The sequence below is a fragment of the Mirounga leonina genome, unplaced genomic scaffold (assembly GCF_011800145.1).
Source record: "Mirounga leonina isolate KUSES-001 unplaced genomic scaffold, KU_Mleo_1.0 Mir_418, whole genome shotgun sequence".
NCBI classification, from domain to species: Eukaryota; Metazoa; Chordata; class Mammalia; order Carnivora; family Phocidae; genus Mirounga; species Mirounga leonina.
Window position 1 is genome coordinate 5,034,264 of NW_023270739.1, and position 25,371 is coordinate 5,059,634.

At 38.6% G+C, this 25,371-nt stretch overlaps 1 protein-coding gene and 1 non-coding gene across 6 annotated transcripts in view; one reads left to right on the top strand and one right to left on the bottom strand.

The window, feature by feature from the left end:
* MRTFA (myocardin related transcription factor A) overlaps nt 1-25,371 on the top strand; it is a 195,351-nt gene that overhangs the window by 98,794 nt on the left and 71,186 nt on the right. Inside the window, exon 1 of one of the 5 annotated variants that reach the window (XM_034987454.1) lies at nt 1,870-1,945. The exons of the other annotated variants lie outside the window; for them this stretch is intronic. The gene's annotated coding sequence lies outside the window, so the exon portion shown is untranslated. Of the gene's footprint in view, nt 1-1,869; nt 1,946-25,371 lie in introns of those variants that run through there. 5 annotated transcript variants of the gene reach the window in all.
* Nucleotides 1,840-1,969, bottom strand: LOC117998961. Its single transcript, XR_004676165.1, has one exon. It is a non-coding gene; the product is annotated as a small nucleolar RNA SNORA33 (small nucleolar RNA).

Below are 25,371 nucleotides of genomic sequence, written 5' to 3' on the forward strand. Positions count from 1 at the left end.
TCTTCGTGAAAGCATGTTTAAAAATTTTCCTTCTTTCTCATTTTGTGGTATAACCTTCTGAATCATCTTTTGGTTCTTGGAAATGCTCTTGGTAATACAGAAGATTGAGACTGAGTTTTGAAGATGGGGAAGTTTGAGCAAGAAAGTAGTAAACAGAAAGAATGTAGGATTTTTAAAATTCTGTCTCTAAAAACAGTTTTCTCAACTCAAAAGTGTCTTTTATAACAGTTTAAAATTCCAGTTTGTTTTTAATGGTTTCCTTTACTTTTAGTGTTTTTGAAACTTGTAAGTTAGATATCTAAAAATAGGGAATGTTCTTTCGTTATTTTTAGTTCTGCTAAAATGTAGTCTGTAGTGTTTTCCTGTTTCAGAGCATATCTTGAAAGATTCATACAAGTGGCATTTGCGGACCTCTTCCCCTCCACTGGCTTTCACTCATTAGAATGAGATAGGCTCCTTGGTTTGGGGAGATAACTGTCTCTGGCAGAATTGGTCTTACTGTTCTCCTTGGGGAACACTTAGTATGTTGAAGGAGACAGATATCCATCTGAAGACAGGATCAGATGCTATCAGCTTAAGCTTTATGGACAGGGGGCAAAGAGGAAAGATACTGCTACCATTCTGTTCTGTCTAGTTTTGCAAATAGGACCATGATGAGTCATTTATTAGTTGAGTTCTTCTGTTCATATATGCTATACTTTTTAGGTTGTTGACTGTCATTTTCCTCCCCCAGATCTCTTGAGCTCTGTGTTCTTTTTTTTTTTTTTTTTTAAGATTTTATTATTTATTTGACAGAGAGAGATGGGGGAAGCAGGCTTCCCTCTGAGCAGGGAGCCCGATGTGGGGCTCGATCCCAGGACCCTGGGATCATGACCCGAGCTGAAGGCAGATGCTTAAGGATTGAGCTACGCAGGTGCCCCTGAGCTCTGTTCTAAACAAGATAGTATTATCTGTTTCCTACCTGTCTTTGATGAAATAGCTCCTAGTTAAACTGATTCAGGGTTTGTTTTGTTTTGTTGCCCTTCTCTGTGTTCTAGTTGTCTGTTACATGTGGGCAAGTGCATATTTTATCTTAGGGAGTATAAATTAGCATTTGAACTCTCTCTCCCTTCTTTGATTGCTTTGTTACTTACAGATTATCTCAGTCCAGTAACTTTTCTTAATAAAGGTTAAAAGATTATTTGCTCTCCCCTAAGGGGGTCTCACTGGTTCCCAGCTGGATAAGGGAAAGGGACTAACTTGTCTTGCCTAAGCGCTATTTTTCCTATGACATATGTTGGGCAGGGCTAGCCACCCATCTGTTGGACCAACTACTTCATAAAACTTTCAAAGGATAATAGTTTGTAAGACAAGTATGGATAAAATTGACAAGGGTGTTGGGTACAGGTAGAATGAAAGGTCTGTAGAGAATAAATAGCATATATGTGTACCTCTGTCTTTTGCTTATATTCATAAAAGAGAAACTGGGTATAGCAAACTGATTTCTCTAGTACATGTGGTTCCTAAATGCTCAAAATTTTTGTAAAGTTGTTACTGTTTTCTTCTGAAGCTGTAGTCAATATGCTGGATTGCAACAATAATATGACAGCTATATTTATGATAAGAAATGAAAAAGCTCATTATGAAGGCTTGATAAGCTAGAAGTCAGTCATTCTTTCTAAAAAGTCAAGACATTTAGACTATATGAGCCATAGGTTATTCTAGCAATACAGTATTTGGATTTTTATGAATATATACTTTATAGGTGAAACCACTGTTTAATAAGATTTTAAAAATAAACTCTTTTAGACAAGATTGAGGATGCAAAGTCTTTTTTTTTTTTTTTTTTTTTTTTTTCCTTCTTATAGCCATTTTCAGGGACCTTAAGGACTTCAGGGTCTTTAAGGCTCGTACCATGGCATTCATATTGCCAGCGTTTTCTCAGTTTCTGCAGGAACACATTCAGGTAAGCAGATTCATCGGCTGGCTTCAGGATGCAGTCTTTCCCCTATATTAAACATGAGGATACTGACTATTAGAGCAAAGTTCCAGGGTACATTGTGTATTTATTAACAGTTTAAAATTTTTTAAAGATTTTATTTATTTATTTGAGAGAGAATACAGAGGGAGAGGGAGAAGCAGACTCCCCACTGAACAGGGAGCCCAATGCAGAGTTCGATCCCAGGACCCTGAGATCATGTCCCGAGCAGAAGGCAGACACTTAACTGACTGAGCCACCCAGGGGCCCCACCAGTTTTCATTTAGTATCTGGAACTTGGCGATTTTGGTGAGACATACTTGCATATAAAGACTTTCATCTTCCTTAGTGCTGATGGTCTTTTTTTTGTTGTTTTTTAAGATTTTTAATTTTATTTATTTGAGAGAGAACACCCAGAGAGAGAGAGAGTAAGCACAAATGGGGGGCAGAGGCAGAGGGAGAAGCAGGTTCCCCTCCGAGCAGGGAGCCCCATGCGGGCTCGATCCCAGGACCCTGGGATCACAACCCAAGCCGAAGGCAGATGCCTAACCGACTGAGCCACCCAGGCGCCCCTGCTGGTGGTCTCTTACTGACCCCTTGAGATCCAGTTCATATGCTGCCTTTCTGTGAACCCTGTCTGAATAGAGTCAGCCCTTCCTTCTCTCTGTTCCTACAGCACCATCTTTACAATGTAGACAAATTATCATTTTTACCTATCTCTCTAATTAGATTTAGTAATCTAATGCAGTATATCATCTATATATGGGCACATGGTAGATGCTCAGTAAGTTTTTTTTTTTTTTTAAATAAATGAAAAAATTTGGTTTGGCATCCTTCTCCTATTAAATAGGCATAAGCCTTTAAATCAAGATTTTATCAAAAATTTTTGAAATCTGTTTTGCATTAAGAAATGAATCCTCCAGGGGCGCCTGGGTGGCTCAGTCGTTAAGCATCTTGCCTTTGGCTTAGGTCATGATCCCAGGGTCACCTAAGAAATGGAGCACAATATGCACTGAAGTCCTCTTAGTGCCCTTTTTGATTTATCCCTTAGAAAACTGTTTTCTGGGCGCCTGGGTGGCTCAGCCATTTAACGTCTGCCTTCGGCTCAGGTCGTGATCCCAGGGTCCTGGGATCGAGCCCCACATCAGGTTCCTTGCTCGGCAGAGAAGCCTGCTTCTCCCTCTCCCACTCCCCCTGCTTGTGTTCCCTCTCTCACTGTCAAAAAATAAATCAAAATCTTTAAAAAAAAAAAAAGAAAAGAAAACTGTTTTCTTTGTTTTTAGCTGTATCTGCCTTTTGAATCTTTCATATTTTGTACCCACACATGCTATCTATTTAAAAATATTAATAATTGAAAAGCATTCCTCAGTTTACTCCCTTATCACTTCATGTTTATATATTTAATTCTTTTTTTAAAAGATTTTTTTTTAAGAGATTTTGTTTCTTTTTTTTTAAAGATTTTTTATTTATTTATTTGAGAGAGAGAGAATGAGAGAGAGCACATGAGAGGGGGGAGGGTCAGAGGGAGAAGCAGACTCCCTGCCGAGCAGGGAGCCCGATGCGGGACTTGATCCAGGGACTCCAGGATCATGACCTGAGCCGAAGGCAGTCGCTTAACCAACTGAGCCACCCAGGCGCCCCTTTTTAAAAGATTTTATTCATTTATTTGAGAGAGAGAGCAGGAGCGGAGGGTGGAGGGGCAGAGGGAGAGGGACAAGCAGACTCCCTGCTCAGCACGGAGCCTGATATGGGGCTCAAACCCAGGACCCCAAGATCATGACCTGAGCCAAAGTCAGACGCTTAACCAACAGAGCCACCCAGGTGACCCTACTTAATTCTTGCATATTTCTTTAACTTCTAGTTCCCTGATCGTTACAGTTTGCCTCTGAACTGTATATTTTATAATAGTTTGGGTTGGAAAGAAGGGAGTAGTAATTCATAAAAACAAGGTTGAAGGAAGATGGTGGACAAATAACTTTTGCCCTTCTTGGTAATAGGTTAACTCCTGTTCACAAGGAAGGGCCCCTTGTTTGGGTTCATGTCACTCAGGGATCTATAGAGCTGCTGAAAAACTTCAGAACTTTCAGCAATACCTACCTTTTTGATCTCCTAATAATCTAAATATTAGTGTGGACTTTTTTTTTTTATTATTTTTATTTTTTTAGTGTGGGCTTTTAAAAAAACACATTTTTTGTTTATATTCAAGGGATTTTAGAGCTTGAGGAAACTTAGGTATTTTCTTGTCCTCTCTTTTATTTAAGATGAGGAAATTGGTCCATTGAGGATAATTTATTTCCTGAAGCCACATAATTAATTAGTGGCAGAGATGGAAGGAGAATTCATTTCCTTACTCCCATGACAGTGCTCTTTGTGCTGTAACATACTTACAAGAAACCATCAGAGACCTCTGATGTATGAGATTGTTTTTAATTTTCCCTGGAGATCTTGGTTTTCCTTGGATTTTTCCATTGCAGGTTTCTATCACTGCTCAGATTGACTCCCATCTTAAGAGGTGGAGATAAAAACCAGTGCCTGAGTGTCTAGCTCCTGCCCCTGAGGAGTGGAGTCAGATACTACAGTCCCCAGTGGTTGTCTCTATCTTGCTTTGCCTTCTCTGGCTTGGTTGATGATCTCATACCTTGACGGTGATCTCAGAAGACAGGTAGACAGACGGCTGTTGTCATCGGTATTCTGGATTACATCTTACTGCCTTTTCTCTGACTCACTGATTTATCTGAGATCCCCTTAGAGTTAGGACCCAGATCAAAGGAATTTGAATTCATCTGTCTGTCTCTATCCTTTTTTCCCCTTTTGTTTCATTTTGTATGAGGCAAGCTGTCAAGACCATGAGCCACGGTTTTAGCTTTATTAAATCAGGGCCAAATGAAGTAAAGATGAGTTTCATACAGTCTTGTTTTTTTTGGAATTTCATTTTTATGATTACCACATGCATTGTTTTTGAAAGGATTTTCTTTATAATAACAAGGAAAAAAAATACTAAAAACCCTTGCTTTGCCATCAACAACAAAAAATAACTTTCTCTGCCTTTCAAGAAGCCCAAGGGCATTATCAGGCTGAATTCATAGTGTCATGGGTCTGGGGCATCCTTAATCTCAATGGCAGTCACATAAATGGGGTGGTGGCTGCAGCAATTGGGTAAGTATAGAGGGCCTAGCAAAGAAGAATACATGGCAATTACATAGTGAAAATAAACTTAGTCGTGAAATCTGTATAGTGTGTTATAATTTTAAAGTGTTTTATGGATATTATTTGATCTTGACAACAACTCTTTGAGGTATCTGTATCTTCTCATTTTACAAAGGAGGAAACTGAGGCTCAGAGAGGCTCCGGGACACACAGTAAGAGATGGAACTGATGTTTACATTCAGGTTTTTTACTTTAAGCACCAGTGACTTATATTTTCCATTTAAAATGAAAGTCAGATCAGCTCCCTTCTCACTTAGAACCTTCTAGTGGTTCTCATTCACAGGAAAAGCCCAATTTCTTGTAGTGCCTACAGAGTCTGCATGACCTGCCCCCAGCTCTGTAACTCTCAGATTGCATCTACTCCTCTTCCCTCACTTGATCTGTCCCAGCCTTACTATTCTCTTTGCTGTCCCTGCATACCTTAGGGAATGCTCCTGTTTCAGGGCTTCTGTACTTGATGATATTCCTTCTAGTTGGGGCACTTTTTACTGGGTAGCCTCATGGCTTGCTCCCTCACTTACTTTAGATCTTTGTTCAAATGTCACTTACTTGGGCCTTCCCTGACCGCCCTTAGGCATATTTGTTCTTGAGACCATGCCTTTCAGCTCTTTTTTTTTTTTTTTAAGATTTTTTTTTTTATTTATTTATTCATGAGAGACCGACAGAGAGAGAGAGAAGCAGGCTCCCAAGGAGCAGGGAGCCCGATGCGGGACTCGATCCCAGGACCCCGGGATCATGACCTGAGCCGAAGGCAGACGCTTAACCATCTGAGCCACCCAGGTGCCCCTTTCAGCTCTTTTGTATAGCATGCATTGTACTAACTAGTGCAGTGGTTTTCAGAGTGGTCTGGGAAACCCCTAGGTGTCCCTGAGACCTTGTCTGTAGGTGCAAGATGAAGGCTTTTTATAGATTTATATTAGTATTTACCGTTTTTACTGTTGTCCTCAAGAGTGTACACTGTAGTTTTCCAGAGCTACATGATGTATGATACCTCAACAGATTGAATGCAGTATATATGAAAATTCAGCTGTCTTTTAGTAAATTATACATTAGAGAGATCTGCAAAAATGGTGAAACAGTAGTACTCTTTTTACTACTTTTTTTTTGTTTTGGAAAATAATTTTTCTTTTTTTTAATTATGTTATGTTAATCACCATACATTACATCATTAGCATTTGATGTAGTGTTCCATGATTCATTGTTTGTGTATAACACCCAGTGCTCCATGCAGTACGTGCCCTCTTTAATACCCATCACTGGGCTAACCCATCCCCCCACCCTGGAAAAGAATATTTTTCGTAGAAGCATGTTAACATGTAGTAGGTTTATTGTTATTTTTTAAAGAAATAATAAATATTTTAGGGGTACCTGGGTGGCTCAGTCAGTTAATCATCTGACTCTTGATTGTGGCTCAGGTCATAATCTCAGGATCCTCCAGCCTTGTGTTGGGCTCTGAGCTCATCGTGGGGTCTGCTTGTCCTCTCCCTCTGCTCCTCCCCCACTCTCTCTCTCAAATAAGTAAATCTTTAAAAAATTTTGTAAAGAAGTAATAAATATTTTAGATTTTTTCAGTTTTAATTTATCTGAAATATACTGATGGATATAACCCACATAAAAACTCTTTGAAGTTCTCAATAAAATAAGATGGTAAAGGAATTGTGACATCAGAGTTTGAGAAGAGTAGGTATAGTGTTTAAGAGCATAGACTTTGGAACCCAGGTTTCTTAGCTCTGCCACTAATTAGCTGTGTGACTTTGGACAAATTACTTGCCTCCCTGTGCCTGTTATTTCATCTGTAAAATAGTAATAATAATAATAATAATGATAACAATAATAGTGCCAACCCCAGATAGTTGTTCTAAGTATTAAATGAGTTAATGTATGTAAAATGGTTATAAAGGTTCTGGCACATAGTAAGTGCTTTATGTTTTTTTATGTTGTTATGGTTATTTTTGGCTTTTGTTGTTGGGATTTTGAATACTATTAAATGCAGATAGTTTTTTATTTCTTCCTGTATATTCTCACAACTTGCCACAACTGTTTGACATTTGGCAACTCTTAGAAACTTTTTTAAAAATGTTTCTTCTTTAACTTTGAAAGACTTCTGGGAATTTGTTCTAAGGAAATTATAAAGATATATAATATTTATATATAAGGATGTTTGTAGCAGTATTATTTATAGTAGTAAAAAAACCTAAAACAAACAGAAACAAAAATTTTAACAGTAGGAGATTGGTTAAATAACTTACAGTGCATTCATGTGATTGGAAACTAATGTAGTCATGAGATTATTTAAAAATGTGGGAAAGTGTTTACTATTTATCCATTTAAACCTTAAAAATGGATGTAAGGATATATACTAGAATATTAATAGCTGTCGCTGGGGGGCGCCTGGGTGGCTCAGTTGGTTAAGCGACTGCCTTCGGCTCAGGTCATGATCCCAGGGTCCTGGGATTGAGTCTCGCATCGGGCTCCTTGCTCAGTGGGGAGCCTGCTTCTCCCTCTGACCCTCCTCCCTCTCATGCTCTCTGTCTCTCATTCTCTCTCTCTCAAATAAATAAATAAAAATAAAATCTTTAAAAAAAAAAATAGCTGTCGCTGGGTAATAGGATTTCGTAAGGTAATAGGATTTTTTTTTTCTTTAAGTTTTCCTGTATGTCTGTGATTTTCTATCATAAACATACATTTCTATTGTATTCTGATAAAAGCCATATTTAAGTGTGTGTGTGTGTGTGTGTGTGTATACATGTAGGTACAGTTAGTTATAAGAGGGAGAAAATGGCTGAAAGTGTAGTATCTTGGATTTGGAGCTGAAACTGTTGATTTGGGACTTCTGCAGTCAGAGCACTCCACTGACCAAACAGTGCATGTTAAGGAGGCACTCCATCCCATTAAGCTGTTCGTTCTGACCAGTCTAGTTTGTATAAATTCCTTTTACACTTTTTGTCTTTGTTTCTATTTTGTAAGATTTATGGAAATTTATCTTTGCAGTGTTTGTATCAGGCCATGTTCTTGGCAGAGCTATAGATCCTTCCTGTGCACACTTAACTACTCTCAATTTGCGGAACCTTTCAGAAGTTTTTATAAACCAAAACACACTAAGTTATTTTTTTGTTTTTGATGGGTGAGAATTCTGAATTCTCTTAGGCATAAAATAATGGCATTAGCATAAAATGTTTTAATTAGGGGCGCCTGGGTGGCTCAGTCGGTTAAGCGGCTGCCTTCGGCTCAGGTCATGATCCCAGGGTCCTGGGATCGAGCCCCGCATTGGGCTCCCTGCTCAGCAGAGAGCCTGCTTCTCCCTTTCCCTCTGCCTGCCGCTCTGCCTACTGGTGCTCTCTCTCTGTCAAATAAATAAATAAAAAATTAAAAAAGTTTTAATTATTTGATAGTACATTTTCATTATGTATTTTGTTCTTTGACCCTAGGGTACATGTGACATCCTCTTGACAATATCTGTTCTTTTTCAGAAAAGCAAAACTCATATTGCCTCATGTGTATCTTGTAAACAGGACCTGGAGCCCTTATGTTGAAGAATTAAAATGTTAATTAAATTGACCTTGATTTTATGAACTGGTAATCTTAGTTTACTCTCTTGAGAATCAATTAGATTATATTCCTCAAATCAGTGCTGTAAGACTAATTTATAAAATATTTGGTTGTGTAGAGAGTATTGAAAACTTAAGGTGTTAACATTAATTAGGCTGCCCAAACAGAATCTGTGACCTCAGTTTTCTAACACCTTTTTACTAAAGTGTGTTCCAAGGAACAACAGCATCTGTATCACCTGGGACCTTGTTAGGAATGGACAGTCTCAGGCTCCCCCTCACACAGTCTGAACCTTCATTTGAGCAGGGTCTTTAGGTGCATGTTAAAGTTGAGAAGTATTGTTCCAACAGACATTTTTATTTACTGTTTTTGAGGTGAACAGGGGAAATAAAGATGACTTGCTGGTGTATTTCCTAGATGAGAATGCAGTGGTTGGAAAAATTACATGATGTCTAATTAGTGTGGAAGCGTTGGATAAAATAGGAAACAAAAAGAGAAGAAAACTTGCTCCTAGTACAGTATTCTGCATTTGAGAAATGTTCATGATTTGACATTTTCTTCGCCATTTTTCTCGACTTTTGAGAGAGACCAAATAGAACAACAAACATTCTAGAGACTTTACCTGAAAAGGGATCTTGGAGATGATCCTTCATTTTACAGATGAGCAAATTGGGAGCTAAGAATGTTAAGTGACTTACCTAAGATCACATAGCTTGGAGTCCCCATGTCCTGACTTCAAAGCACTGCTCTTTATGCCTCCTATGCTACCCCTCTGTGTTGCTGAAAGCTATATTGTTGGTTGTTTCTGTTGATGTTGGTTGAAACCATACTGAACAGTTATGAGAATATATCCAATGCACCTCACAGCATCATGGGAACATGGTGGGGGCTTACTCTCTCCTTTCCTTTCTGTGAACTCATGAATAGCTTCAGAAAAAGATGTTACTTGTTGTCTGGAAGTTAAACTGCTTCTTCTCTGAACCAGGGGAGCTTGCTGCACAGGCCTGTGCTCTCTGAAGTGGGAAGGTGTGGGAATCTTCTGCTGAGATGGCAGTGGTTTTGAGTATTTAAAAGTAATGTTATTTTTCTTTATATCTCTCATTTAAATAAAGTTTATAAATCAGGAAAGGAAATCTTTCAACAAAGAATGCTGAAAGAGCTGGCTATCTGTATACCCCCCCCCCCCAAAAAAAATTGACCCTTATCTTGTGCCATACACAAAAATTCACTTGAAATGGGTCATACGCCTAAATGTGAAAGCTAAAGGACACAAAAAGTATGAACTATAAAAGAAAAACTCTTAAATTAGACTTTATCAAGTTTAAATACTTTTTCGTCCACTTTGTACATTGTTGAGAAAATTAAAAGGCTAAAAAGAATGGGAGAAAATGTTTATGTGTGTCTGACAAAGGACTTGTATCTGGAATATATAAAGAACTCTTAGAACTCAAGTAACAAGACAACCCAATTAAAAAAAAAAGGGAAAAGACTCAGACACTTCAAAAAATATGCAAATGGACAATAAGCACATGAAAAGATGCCTACATCATTGGCCATCATTGAAATGCAAATTAAAACCACAATGAGACACCACTACTCATCCATTATAATAATTAAAATTAAAAAGACTGACAATACCAAGTCTTGACAAGGCTACAGAGCAATGGGAATTCATACACTGCTGGTGAAATGTAAAATGGTATAATCACTTTGGAAAACAATTTGGCATTTCTTATGAAGTTAAACGTATTTACCACATGACCCAGCAGACCTACTCCTAAGTCTTTACCCAAGAGAAATGGAAACATATTGACATTTGCACATGAAGGTTGATAGCAGCTTTATTCTTTTTTTTTTTTAATGGCTATAGAAAAACATTTAACGTCAGGAAAGATTTTTTATGATATACTGGGGTGGGGTCAATTAACCTGTTCATTCTCAGATCAACCTCCATCATTCTCTACCCTGTCCCATCTCTCGGGGAACTATATTTTCTTTCTTTTTTTTTTTTTTTTATTTATTCTTATGTTAATCCCCATACATTACATCATTAGTTTTAGATGTAGTGTTCCATGATTCACTGTTTGTGCATAACACCCAGTGCTCCATGCACAACGTGCCCTCCTCAATACCCATCACCAGGCTAACCCATCCTCCCACCCCCCTCCCCTCTAGAACCCTCAGTTTGTTTTTCAGAGTCCATCGTCTCTCATGGTTCGTCTACCCCTCCGATTTCCCCCCTTCATTCTTCCCGTCCTGCTACCTTCTTCTTCTTTTTTTTCTTAACATATATTGCATTATTTGTTTCGGAGGTACAGATCTGAGATTCAGTAGTCTTGCACAATTCACAGTGCTTACCAAGACACATACCTTCCCCAGTGTCTATCACCCAGTCACCCCATCCCTCCCACCCCACCCCCCACTCCAGCAACCCTCAGTTTGTTTCCTGTGATTAAGAATTCCTCATATCAGTGAGGTCATATGATACATGTCTTTCTCTGTTTGACTTATTTCGCTCAACATAATACCCTCCAGTTCCATCCACGTCGTTGCAAATGGCAAGATCTCATTCCTTTTGATGACTGCATAATATTCCATTGTATATATATACCACATCTTCTTTATCCATTCATCTGTCGATGGACATCTTGGCTCTTTCCACAGTTTGGCTATTGTGGACATTGCTGCTGTAAACATCGGGGTGCACGTACCCTTTTGGATCCCTACTTTTGTATCTTTGGGGTAAATACGCAGTAGGATAGCAGCTTTATTCTTAATGACTCCAAACTGGAAAGAAGATAGATGTCCATCAACAGGTGAATGGATAAGTTGTGGTATATCCATAAAGTGGAAAATTACTAGCAATAAAAATGGACAAACTGATATATTAAAAAACATGGACAAATTTCAAAAACATTCTCAATGTAAAAAGCTAGACTCAATGAGTACATACTGGATTATACCATTTATATAATATTCTTAAAAATCCAGGCTGTAGAATACTATTCAGTAATAATAATAATAATAATAATAATAATAATAATAATAATAATAATAAAGGACCAGCTGTTGATACGTAAAACACCCTAGATGACTCTCCAGAGAGTTATGCTGAGTGGAAAAAACCAATCCCAAAAGGTTATGTACTGTATGATTCCATTTGTATGACATTTTTGAAATGATAAAATTATGGATATGGAAAACAGATTGATGGTTGTCAGGGGCCAAAGACCAGGTGGGGCTGGGAGGAAAGTAGATGTGGTTATAAAAGGTCAGCATGAGGAATCCTTGTAGTGTTGGAAATGTTCTGTATCTTGACTGTATCAATGTCAGTATCCTAGTTGTAATGTTGCAGTATAGTTTTGCAAGATGTTATCATTGGGGGGAACTGGGTAAAGGAAAGATGGGATCTCTCTGTATTATTATTATTATTATTTTTTTTAAAGATTTTATTTATTTATTTGAGAGAGAGAATGAGATAGAGAGCATGAGAGGGGGAAGGGTCAGAAGGAGAAGCAGACTCCCTGCTGAGCAGGGAGCCCGATGCGGGACTCGATCCCGGGACTCCAGGATCATGACCTGAGCCGAAGGCAGTTGCTTAACCAACTGAGCCACCCAGGCGCCCTCTCTGTATTATTTTTTATAACTGCATATGAATCCATAATTACCTCAACATAAAAAGTTTACTTGAAAAATGCAGACAGTTTGGCAGCTTTTCAAAAAATTAAACATAGAGTTACCCTGTGACCCAGCACTTCCACTTCTAGATGTATACTCAAGAAAATTGAAAACATTTGTCCACACAAAAACTTGTACACAAATGTTCATAGTGGTGTTAGCCAAATATGGAAACAACACAAGTGTCCATCAATTGATAAATGGATAAACAGAATGTGCTAGATCTTTGCAATGGAATATTACTCAGCCGTGAAAAGGAATGAAGTACAGATAAAGTCTATAAAATGGATGAACCTTGAAAACATTATGCCAAGTAAAAGAAGATAGACACAAAAGGCCACATACTGTAAAATTGCATTTATATGAAGGGTCCAGAGTAGGCAAATCCATAGAGACAGAAAATAGGCCATTGGTTGTTGGGGCCCTACTCCAGAAATTTACTTTCAGTAAAAAAATTGTGTAAGAAAAAAATGCAGGTTTTTCTGGAGTGACAGACAGCAGATCAGTTGTTGCCTGGGGCCGGAAGTAGAGAAGTTAACTGCAAAAGGATATGAGAGAACTTTAGGAGATGAAAATGTTGTATGTCTTTATTGTCATAGTAGTTATGCAGGTATATACATTTGTCAAAATGCATTGAACTGCATGCATAACATGGGTGAAGCTTATTATATCTAAACTAAAATTGATTTTTAAAACTTATAAAATTATCTCTAATTGTTGTAAGTTTATAGTGATCTTTAGCGTATCTCTTGTTAATATAAGGCTAACAACTGTTAGAAAAATTAACCCAAGGACTCTGACTTCTGTTGCTTATTCCTCTCACCTTTTTCCATCTAGTCAATTTAGAAAGTGAAATTAGATTGATCAGTTTCAGGGAGACTATGCTCTTTATGCTTTTGAACTAACATGATTCTGTTCCTCTTCTTTTCAAAACTATGAGTGGGTGTAACTGTTCTAATTTTTGTTAAGTTTATGGAACATTCTGTTGGTTTGTACTGCTGTTTTTCTTTAATGTGCCACAGAAGAATGTTCCATTGGGTATAACATATCAGATTGATTGCCTTTCACCTCCACTCTGGGGTACCCAGAGCTAATTTGGGCACCAGGAGATTGGAGTTAAAATCACTCTTAAAGGAAGTAAGCAAAAAGAGAAAAGTTGGTAGCACTGCTAGGTAATGTTCAAAACAAAAACAAGTGTGTGAACTTCTTTGCCATCTACACCATCTCTATCTCCCAGCCCCTGATCTCTTGCTAGGAAATGTGCTATATTACACAAAACCCTTCAAGGGAACAGTTTTGGGAGGTAATTTCTAAGTTAGAAAAACCAGCTTTGTTAGTTGATTTCTGAATTTTCTCCCTGAGATTTCCTTCCCCTGCCCTCCCTCAGTTCTTGAGCCTAACAATAGCTAATCCCTAGAAGAGTGTTTCCTATTGAAAACTCTGCCCTAAGGGTGGACAAATCTTCAGTTATTTCCCTTAAACATAATCAAGATAGCCATATATATATATTTTTTGTTCTAATTCCAGTACAATTAACGTACAGTGTTATATTAGCTTCAGGTGTGTGTACATCATAGTGATTCAACAATTCTATACATTACTCAGTACTCATCACAAAAAGTGTAGTCTTCACTCCCTTCACCTGTTTCACCCATCCCTCTGTCAGTCTCCCCTCTGGGAACCTCCAGTTCCCTATATTTAAGAGTCTGTTTTTTTGTCTCTTTTTCCCTTTGTTTTGTTTCTTAGATTCCACATATAAGTGAAATCATACGGTATTTGTCTTTCTCTGACTGACTTATTTCACTCAGCATTATACCCTCTAGATCCATCCATGATGTTGCAAATGGCAAGATTTCATTATTTTTTATAGCTAATATTCCGTTGTATATATGTATACCACATCTTCTTTATCCATTCATCTATCAGTGGACACTTGTGTTGCTTCCATAATTTGGCTATTTTTAAATATGCTGCAACAAAAATAGGGGTACATATATCTTCCTGAATTAGTGTTTTTCTGTTCTTTGGGTAAATACCCAGTAGTGTGATTACTGGATCATAGTGTAATTCTATTTTTAATTTTTTGAGGAACCTCCATACTGTTTTCCACAGTGGCTGCACCAGTTTGTATTCCCACCAACAGTGCGTGAGGGATCCTTTTTCTCCACATCCTCACCAACACTTGTTACTTCTTGTGTTTTGATTTTAACCATTCTGACAGGTGTGAGGCAATATTTCATTGTGGTTTTGATTTGCATTCTCCTGATGATTAGTGATATTGAGCCTCTTTTCATGTGTCTATTGGCCATCTGCATGTCTTCTTTGGAGAAATGTCTATTCATGCTTTCTGCCCATTTTTAATAGGATTATTTGGATGTTGAGTTTTATACGTTTTTTTACATATTTTGGATGCTAACTCCTTCTTGGATGTGTCATTTGCAAATATCTTCTCCCATTCAGTGGGCTGTCTTTTAGTTTTGTTCGTTGTTTCCTTTTCTGTGCAGAAGGTTTTTATTTTGATGTAGTCGTTTATTTTTGCTTTTGTTTCCCTTGCCTTAGGAGACCTATCTAGAAAAATGTTGCTATGGCTGATGTCAGAGAAATTACCGCCTGTGCTCTCTTCGAGGATTTGTATAGTTTCAGGTCTCACATTTAGGTCTTTAATCCATTTTGAGTTTATTTTTGTGTATGGTGTAAGAAAGTGGTCCAGTTTCATTGTTTTGCATGTAGCTATCCAGGTTTCTCAACACCTTTTGTGGAAGAGACAGTCTTATTCCCACTGCATGTTCTTTTTTCCTCAAACCAGCAGCGGCCCAGGGCCCTGTCAATGCTTTATTTGATACCACTCCCATTGCATATTCTTGCCTCCTTTGTCGAAGAGTAATTGACCATATAGTTGTGGATTTATTTCTGAGCTCTGTGTTCTGTTTCATTGATCTATGCATCTATTTTTTGTGCCAGTACCATACTATTTTATATATATATATATTTTTTTTCTTAAAGATTTTATTTATTTATTTGACAGAGAGAGCAAGCACAAGCAGGGGGAGCGGCAGGCAGAGGGAGAGGGAGAAGCAGGTTCCGCGCAGAGCAGGGAGCCCAATGTGGGGCTCGATTCCAGACCCCAGGATCATGACCTGAGCCAAAGGCAGACACTTAACTGACTGAGCCACCCAGGCGCCCCCATATTATTTTAGTTACTACAGCTTTGTAGTGTATCTTGAAATCTGAGATTGTGATATCTCCAGTTTTGTTTTTCTTTTTCAAGATTGCTTTGGCTATTCGGGGTCTTTTGTGGTTCCGTATAAATTTTAGGATTATTCTAGATCTGTAAGAAATGTTGTTATTTTGATAAGGATTGCTTTAAATCTGTAGATTGCTTTGGATAGTGTAGACATTTCAATAGTATTTATTTTCCTAATCCATGAGCATGGAATATCTTTCTATTTGTGTCATCTTTAGTTTCTTTCATCAGTATTTTATAATTTTCAGAGTACAGATCTTTCACTTCCTTGGTTAAGTTTATTCCTAGGTATTATTTTTGGTGCACTTGTAAATGAGATTGTTTTCTTAATTTCTCTTTCTGCTACTTCATTATTAGTGTATAGAAATGCAATAGATTTCTGTATATTGATTTTGTATCCTGTGACCTTAACTGAATTCATTTATCAGTTCTAATAGTTTTTTGGTGGAGCCTTTAGGGTTTCTCTATGTAGTATCATGTCATCTGCAAAAGTGAAAGTTTTATTTCTTCCTTAACGAATTTGGATGCCTTTTCTTTTTCTTGTCTGATTGCTGTGAGACAGCCTTATATTTTAAAAACAAACCATTAAAAACTAGTAGAGACCAAACAGGAAAATGCAAAGACAAACAAATCCCAAAACATAAGAGGCATATTTCTAGAGTATGGAATTCTAAGTGGATTTTGTGAGAATTCCAACAAAAATACAAAAATATATTTAAAATAACATAATAGTAGCCAGCACTCAAATAGGATTTACCATGTGCCACAGTGTTCCAGGCTCCTTACATATATTAACTCTTTTAATGTTTGCAACAACTATATAAGATGGATGCTCTTACTGTCCCATTTTACAGATAGTGAAATTGAGGGGCAAAGTGGATAAGGAACATGGTCAGTGCCATACACCTGGTAAGTGGTAGAGCTTAGATTGCACCTAGGTGGTTTGGCTTCAGAAACTATGCTCTTTATCAATCACCACATTATATTGTTTTCTGGGTGAGTTTCAAATCCTTTTATCCTCCAAATGTATATAGTATCTCCTGACAGCCTACCCAACTTGTCTAAGTTTCTTTGTCCTGTTCTTTCAGTACATTGCTTACCTATATTTTTTGCCCCCTTCTCTTCCTGCCTTATTCCTCTCCCCAGAATTCTGTGACATAACCATTAAAAACAACAAAAAACCTTTAACCTCCTTGTCTTTTGTAATATTTGTATTTTTTAAAAAAGATATTTATTTGAGAGAGAGAGCATGGGAAAGTGGGGGGCAGAGGGAGAGAGAGAAGCAGACTACCCGCTGAGCAGGGAGCCAGACATGGGGCTTGATCCCAGGACCCTGAGATCATGACCTGAGCCAAAGGCACACGAGTAACTGACTAAGCCACCCAGGCGCCCCTGTAATACTCATCTTAAATTCTGTTGTCCTAGACTTCCTTTCTGCATAAGGATGACCTTTTCTCTACACTTAACCCTATTTAGAAAGTTTGCATGCTTTTAACAGTGAGTCTTGTACCTGTTCATGAAGATTAGAAAGGATGCTGTTTTGAATTACAGTGTACTAAGATTTCTGACTCTACACCCATGGCCAAAAAACTAGTGTCATATGTTTGAAACTAAGCAAAACCTCTTGAATGTCTTGCCATAAATGTGTATTAGAAATTTTTTCCGATATAGCGAATAGTTTCTGTGGGTAGGAAGTAAATTTAAACCTGTATATCTTTAGAGTAGGAACATTTTCCATGTGAAGGTCCTTGTTGGCTCTGTTAAGAAAAAGGTCCCTTGCCTCCTTCTCCCTTTCCTGCTGAGCTCTGTAGTACACAGCTTTTAGGACTTCTTAAAAGCTGAGTTTTATGTCTACTGAAGTCAGTCCATGAGATGTTTGCGAATAATCTTCCATTAGCTTTATCCTGAAGATCCCCTTGCAGTTAGGCTTTTGGTCAACTGACTCAGTGTTGTTAACTTTATGTTTAATCCCAACTACCATGGCAGTATGAATGTTTTTAGAAAAACTTTGATAAATTTGGGGGAAAATATATTTTTGATGTACTCATAGAATTTTCTAGGTATTACATGAAAGGTGTTTGAGAATCTAGGGTCCCTACTTGCATAGTGATCATATTCTACTTTAGGTAGTTTAGAATAAGAGCTTAGGTAATATCTAGTCCTGCAGTCAACATTTGTACTCTTGGAATAGTAAGTTTCCCAGTATGCATAGTTTTACCTGCTTACCTCCTTAATCGCCCCCCTCCACCACCCTTTTCCTTTTGGCTTCCTGGGTTTTATCTACCTTTCCTTCCTTCCCTCCCTCCTATTTCCCATCTGCTTTATTTATTATCCTATTAGCCACAGGTCTTAGAGAATGCCCTGCCCCCCCTTCCTTTCTTCCACCACCCAGCCTGTTCCCCTCTGATTATTTTCATTCTTTTTCATTCTTTCTTCATGCACTTATACTTTGAGATTAAATGTTTATTTATGGGATTCTTTTGTTTGTTCAGTGTGTATTTCCCTCACTAGATTATAAACTCTATGAAGGCATGTATCTGCCTCTTACTGTTTTTTTTGTTTGTTTTTAATTTTTTTTATTTATTGAAGTGATCGTTATACCCCACGTGGGGCTCGAACTCATGACCCCAAGATCAAGCATCGCATGCTCCTCTGACTGAGCCGGCTATTGTTAATTTTGTTTTACTATTTTATATGCAGCATCTGTTTAGCTTGATACATAATAGGTATGAATAAATGTATGTTGATGAATGATATGAACGTGAAATATTGGAGAGACTGGGAAGAAGAAAAACACTCCTGGAACATTCAGTATTTAGGTGCTCCAACCCTATTTCTCATAGAACAAGTACAAACCATCCTGCTAAGGGACGACTCTCTGATTCCTTTATAAAATGTAGAGGGTCATTTTTTTTGTACCAGCTTTCCCTCTCCCTCATTCATTTTGAGAAAAATCATTCTCAATTTTTGAGAAATGTCAAGATATATAAACTAGGGAGAGTATTCGTATCCCTGTCACTAGGTGTACGTCTGCCTGGGGTTGAACCAAAAATTGTTTCCTGTTTCAAGTAAGGAGCTAGTACATATTTGGGAGCACTATATGTTTCAGCTAATTAGTTAGAGATTTAAATGTTTCCTTTTTAAAGTACTAGTTTTGTCTCAGGCTTTGCAAGATCATCGTGGCATATTTAAGCCAAAGGATTTACCAGTTTTCATTAAAATGGCAGATGTTCATTTTGAAATTTAGTAGCTCAAACCAAGAGTGTTAGTGTCTGTATGCTCTATTCCCTGCCCACTGATATCTTACCTCCTGCATCTCAGAATACTTTTAAGGTGAAGATTGACAATTTTTGGTGAGATATGTGGTACTCCTGAAAACTCTTGGCTTAGTGTCTCTGTTTCAAAAATTGTTTTCATAAGGACGTCAGACAGTTTTAAACTTGGTATGCTGGTAGTGAGATTAAAGTACCACAAACAAACTTTATTTCTTGGAAAACTTCCCTTCTGATTTCTTGCTTTTGTTACTTTAAGCTTTCTAAATTGTCTTTGTTCTTTGGAGGTGCTTAGAATTTTCTTTTCCTCCTAGATTTAGAAATTTAGATTTAGAAAATTTACAGTTTAACAAATGCTCTTGTAAACTATTCATGAAAGGGGCGCCTGGGTGGCTCAGACGGTTAAGCATTTGTCTTCGGCTCATGTCATGATCCCAGGGTCCTGGGATTGAGCCCCACATCGGGCTCCCTGCTCAGCGAGGAGCCTGCTTCTCCCTCTCCCTCTGCTGCTTCCCCTGCTTGTACAATCTCTCTCTCTGTCAAAAATAAAATCTTTAGAAAAAAAAAAACGAGTCATGAAAAAGATAGGTCAGTTAAAGTTTACAAATTACTTTTAAGATGCAAATTGCTAAGTGGTGGTGTTACGGGTTTGAGTTTCTTGGCCTTTCAGGATGTCATCCTTTTAGCCCTGTAGCTAAATACCAAGCAGCTACATGTTCAACCATAAAACATTAGCCTCTGCCAACATTACATCAACTTCACAAAACCTCATTGGCTCATTATCCCCTGGGACTAGGACATGGATTTGGCAGCTTGTGAAAGCTGCTTTTTCCAATATCTCCCTTCCTGGCTGTGACATATCCCAAAGGAATGAAGTTGAGAAATAATCATCTTCTTTTGAAAGCTCTCAACCTCTCATTCCCACAGTGGTTCTCATGGTTAGGGATAGAAGATCCCTTCTTCCACTTGAGGACTCCTTGTTGCTGATGATGTATTCTTTAAGTAGTGACCATGGCACCCTGAATGAGCTGTGGAAGGATGATGGCAAGGAGCCTCATATTCCTTGAGGTATGTTTCCGGGTGGTTGTCTACAGTATCCTAGTGCTTTTGTTAAGATCCTCTTGTGTTACTAAAATTAAAGAAGCTGGAAATCTAGGATTGAGAACTATATGTGGTCATCATCTGTGTCAGTTGACACATGGTATAAAGAATTAGTCTATACTAATACATCTCCTTTCAGGAACACTCATAAAATAACTTTTTGAGGGCAACCGTGGATAGTAAAAAGAACTATTGACCTTAAGCAATCCTCTTAGTGTCTTTTAGCCTCATTTTTTAAATCATTAAAATAAAGATGTAGTACCTGCTTTATTTTCCTCAGAAGGTGTCATAAGGATGGAATGAAATAACATGTGAACAATTTCACCAAGATCACCAACTGATTTGCTAGTCACCCTATGCAGTAGGCTCATTTTAGGCCTCCTCTTATCCGACCTTTCCTTACCACTTGACCCTATTTGATGCTTTCTCCTCATTCTATATTCAGGGTTCTTGGTGTGATCTTGGCTAACCTAAGCATAAAATACATTTTTGGGAGAGTATTGTATGGCACACAGCCTTAAGAGAGCTGAATAACAAAGGTCAGAAAATGGGCAGAAATTGAGCGAGGCGGCACATAGAGAAGAACGTGTCATGGGACCAGTCTGCTGAAGACTCTCACTGGCTCTCCTCACCGGACTTCTCTGCTGTTGCTGCTGTCCTGATCTCCCACAAACACTTGGTGCTGTTGGCACTGCCACCGGTAGACACCATGAATAATTTCTGGTTGTATTTTCAACCTTTGTGTCATTCCCCCAGTTTTCAAAGTTCTAGATAGGAGGGTCTGTTTGGCCAGACTTGGGTTGTATTTGTGAGCTAGAGGCCAAGCTGCTGAGAGGGACTGTCTGTTCCTCTTCAGCTTCTGTACTAGGAAGAGGGGCCGGCCTGCCTTCCCCCTATCTTGGAATTTCCCCCAAATAGGAAAGGTATTTAGATCCTGGGCAGCTAAACTATAGATACTGTTCTCTCTTCAGCTTGCTTTCTGCCTTTCTGTGTGCTACTCAGTCTCTTTGCAGTCTTCTCTTCTGCTTGCTGTCCCTTAAATGTGTTTCCCAGGATTAGTCCTTGACCCTTTTTTCTCCTCAATCTGCACATTCTCCCCAGCAATCTCATCCCAATGTGTGGTTTCAGCTACCACTTATTCAGGATGTCTGCATCTATATCTCTAACCCCAACTTACTTCCTGGGCTCTGGGTTCATTTAATCCACTCATTCTTCCTACCTGGACATCTGGGTGACTCACATGCACTTCAGACTTTTTACATATTTAAAGATGATGTCACCATTCCCCAAGATTGCCCCTGCATCTCCTAACTTGGTACCAGTTACCGAAGCAGAAAATTAGGAGTCATTCTCAATTCCTCTTTTCCTATATTCCTCACATCTGTTTGGTCTCTGAGTTCTGTAGATGCTAGTTCTGCTTTGACTTCTCATATTTTGCCTTACTCTCCTTGATCAGACTGTCATTTCTCACTGTGGTTTCAGTAGCCTTCTGATTGGTCTCCCGGCCTATAGTGTGACTCTTCTCTCATCTTTCCTGCATACAGCTGCCAACATGCTTTTTCTGATATTCACTTTGAATCCTTTTAATCTTCTCAGACTTCTTCCATCTTTCTTTCTTCCTTCCTTCCTTCCTTCTTTCCTTCCTTCCTTTCCTTTCTTTCTTTTTTTTTTTTTTTTAAAGTAGGCTCCATGCCCAGTGTGGAGCCCCAATGTAGGGCTTGAACTCATGCTCTGAGATCAAGACCTGAGCTGAAATCAAGAGTCAGACCCTTAGCTGACTGAGCCACCCAGGTGCCCCTTCTTCCATTTTTTATGGGGTAAAATTTTAAACTATTACATTTGTCTCTTTGGCCTCTGACTAATTATTCAGTCATTTCGTATCACTTCCAACTTCAGAGTCTCCGGCAATGCTGAACTGCTTTTAGTTTCCAGAACCTTCTGTGCTCTTTTAATTTTCTATTCCTTTGCATGTAATATTCCCTCTGCCTTAACCATTCCTCTTTCTGCTTGCCAGCCTGCTAACTATTCCTCTTTCAAGTCGCAGCAAAGGCTGCTTCTTCTGAGATGCATGTGGTCTTTCATTCCCAGATGGACTTAGGTGCTCCTTCTCCTATGTTCTCCCTGTACTTAGTACAGATCATCAGAGTGATTATTACATCATTATTCCTAGTGGGTCTCATCATTAGAAATAAGTTCCTTGAATGCAGGGGTGATGTCTTAATTCTGTATCCCCAGTTCCTGGCACAAAGCAGGTACAAAATAGTTTTTATTTAAGAACTAAATGAACGAAAGCACTTTAAGAAGTAAAGCACTGTACAAATGTTAACAGTATTTTCATCATTGGCATTTTCTTGTAAGGATTAGACCTTTTTTTTTTTTTTTTTGAAGTAGGCTCCACGCCCAGTGAGGAGCCCAAGGGGCTTGAACTCACAACCCTGAGATCAAGACCTGAACTGAAATCAAGACTTGGTTGCTTAATTAACTGAGCCACCCAGGTGCCCAAGGATTAGACCCTTTTTAACTGTAAAGTTCTGTGATCTATAAGTCAGTTCCGGGGGAAGAGTTCTGATTTTTTCCATTCTTTTATCTCTGCAGGTGGCCAGAGGTCCAAGAGCCCTACCAGCCCCTCAGATGAGCTTGCCTTCTCTATGATCAGCCCTGTAGTCCTTTCCCAAGTGTTCTTTTCTTTAGTTTCTCCACCTTGTATCTAATACACATTTGAATCCTATATGACTTCTGTCTTATAGGACTCCATTTCCTTACCCCACACCACCAATTCAGTCACTTTGCTTTAGCTGCTCTAGTTATAAATTATACCATGACCGGAAACATACACAATTATTAATATTCTAGAGATTCTCTAGAGAACCTAGAGGTTTATCTGTCGATCTGGCTGGACTGCTGGCTCTGTGGTTGCCTTTTCTCCCATCCCACAGCTCTCATCTCAGGTCTGGGCTCCTGCCGGGGGCCTTAGCAGAGCAAACAGTATGTAGTTTAACTTAGACTTAATTTTTTCAGGACTTGGCACTGCCTCTTGATTTACTGCACTGGGAAGAATAAGTTCTGATTTTTCTTTTCTTGTTCCTCCCTCTGAGGGAGCCTGCGTCATTGAGAAATGTTTAACCTCATGGCCTTGACTGAGGCTGGAAATTTGCCTGAGGGAACTTGAAGCTAGCAGTGTTTTTACTCAGATTCCCCCTTATGGGGAGGGGGATTTCAGCAGGGCTGGCCAAAAGAGGAAGATGTTGGGAAATTTTTTTTAGTAGCAAAGCTGTTGCCATTAGTTTATTGAAAGTATTTGAAGAGTTTTCTGGAGATAAGCTCAGGCATTTTAAAATCCCTCTGAGAGAAAACTGTAGCTTCTACCAGGTATAAACAAAAATTCAGGCTGAGAAACTTAGCTTTTCAGTTGTGGATATGTTGTTATAAGAAAATTTGACCAGTTGGATGAGAAAGAGAAGCAAACCAGAAAGAATTTTAGGAGTTTAGAAACTCTCACTTAGGGAAAATAGCTGTAGGCAGAGGCAAATCTCTATGGACTGTGGGAAGAAGTTGGCTTTTTATCAATTCTGAATTACCCTAATAGTAGATCATCACAGGGGTTTTCTTTGGCAAATCTCTCTTTCTAATTCTTATTGGTATTGTCACTTTATTCTATTTACAAAAACATTTTGTTAATACAAATAAGATATTTGCCCAGTAAGAGTTAGAATAGTTGATCTTTTGTGCCCAAACAATGATTTCCCTATTAGGAGAAGGTGTGAACCAGCAAATGTTTAGAATATGACTACCTCTGCTTATTTTTATCTTTGTGTCACAGATGAAGAAAAGTTACACAGTTGTTTGCCAGTATGGAATGATAAGCTGAGCAGACTCTGGGCCCTGACAAGAGAAGAACTGTGCAGTTAGACCATTTGCGGCAGCTCTGTGACTTCCTGGAAAATTAGAAACAACTACACAGTACTTGATTCAAATACAGGCATTCCTCCCACCCTGAAAGATAGTTGGACTCTTCCAGCAGGTTGTCTTTCTGTGCAGTGGCTTTACTGTTAGCACGGATGATTGAGGGCTGATAATATGCATGATTAGTGTGAAACTTTAATCAGTAAGTATTTATTAATTATTGATCATATACTTAACACTCTGATAGGTAATCTGGGGGATTCCCAAGAAGTGGAAAGAATGATTCTGAAACTCAGGAAATTTATATGCTTATTGGAGGTACAGGGGTTACAGAGGATTATAAGATTCTAAGAAAAAAGAGATAAATGAGGTCAAGAAAACTTCACAGTGGAGGTGAGATTAAAGCTGGACCTTAGGGGAAAAGTGCAGTTTGGATAGACGAGAGGAGTCAGAGGAGGGAAGGGTGAATCAGATGGTATTCAGATAGGAAGCATATCCTAAGACAGGATCTGGAAACTAGACTAGGCATGGTATGTGAGGAAGAGTAAAGTTTTCACTTGGTTAGAATAGGACGTGTGGGGTAGTTGCAGGAGAAGATTGGGTTGAATAGGTAACAAGGAGCTGGATTATTGAGGACCCTGAATGTTAAGTCAGAGAGTTTGTCCTTCACCAGATAGTGGGGGGTCATTTTAAGCTCTTGAATAATTATTTATCAATCTATTTCTTTCCATAATTACTTTTTAAATTGGCGTTTTTATTGAGATAATTGTTGATTTACAGGCAGTTGTAAGAAATAATAGAGTCATCCCTTGTACACAATATTTTAAGTGCTAAGTTTGTGAAAGTCACTTCAAAGGTCTCATCAATGTATAAAATAATCTGCTTTTCACAAGCATACAGAAAAACAATATGTATATACATCCTTTTTTAATAGGTACATAACAAAATATGAGGCATAAAACATGTGTCATATGAGCAGAGTTCTTAGAGAAACAGTGAGTGACTTTTTTTTTTTTTTTAAAGATTTTATTTATTTATTTGACAGAGAGAGAGACACAGCAAGAGCAGGAACACAAGCAGGGGGAGTGGGAGAGGGAGAAGCAGGCTCCCCGCAGAGCAGGGAGTCCGATGCGGGACTCGATCCCAGGACCCTGGGATCATGACCTGAGCTGAAGGCGTCACTTAACCAGCTGAGCCACCCAGGCGCCCACAGTGAGTGACTTTTGAAAGGTGGTTAGGAAAGGCTTCGTGGTGCTAGTGCCATGTGGAATTATTCTCTCAGCCCCTCATGTGTCCCAGGGTGTGGGCCAGATGCTGGGGATACAGTGCTGAACAAGATAGACATGGTCTGGGTTCTTGTGCAGCCTGAAACTTACTGGTGAAAACAGACAAGTAACTATAATAAAATAGAATGGGGGTTATAGTGAGAAATTCAGAATGCCATGGGAGAACAGGGCAGG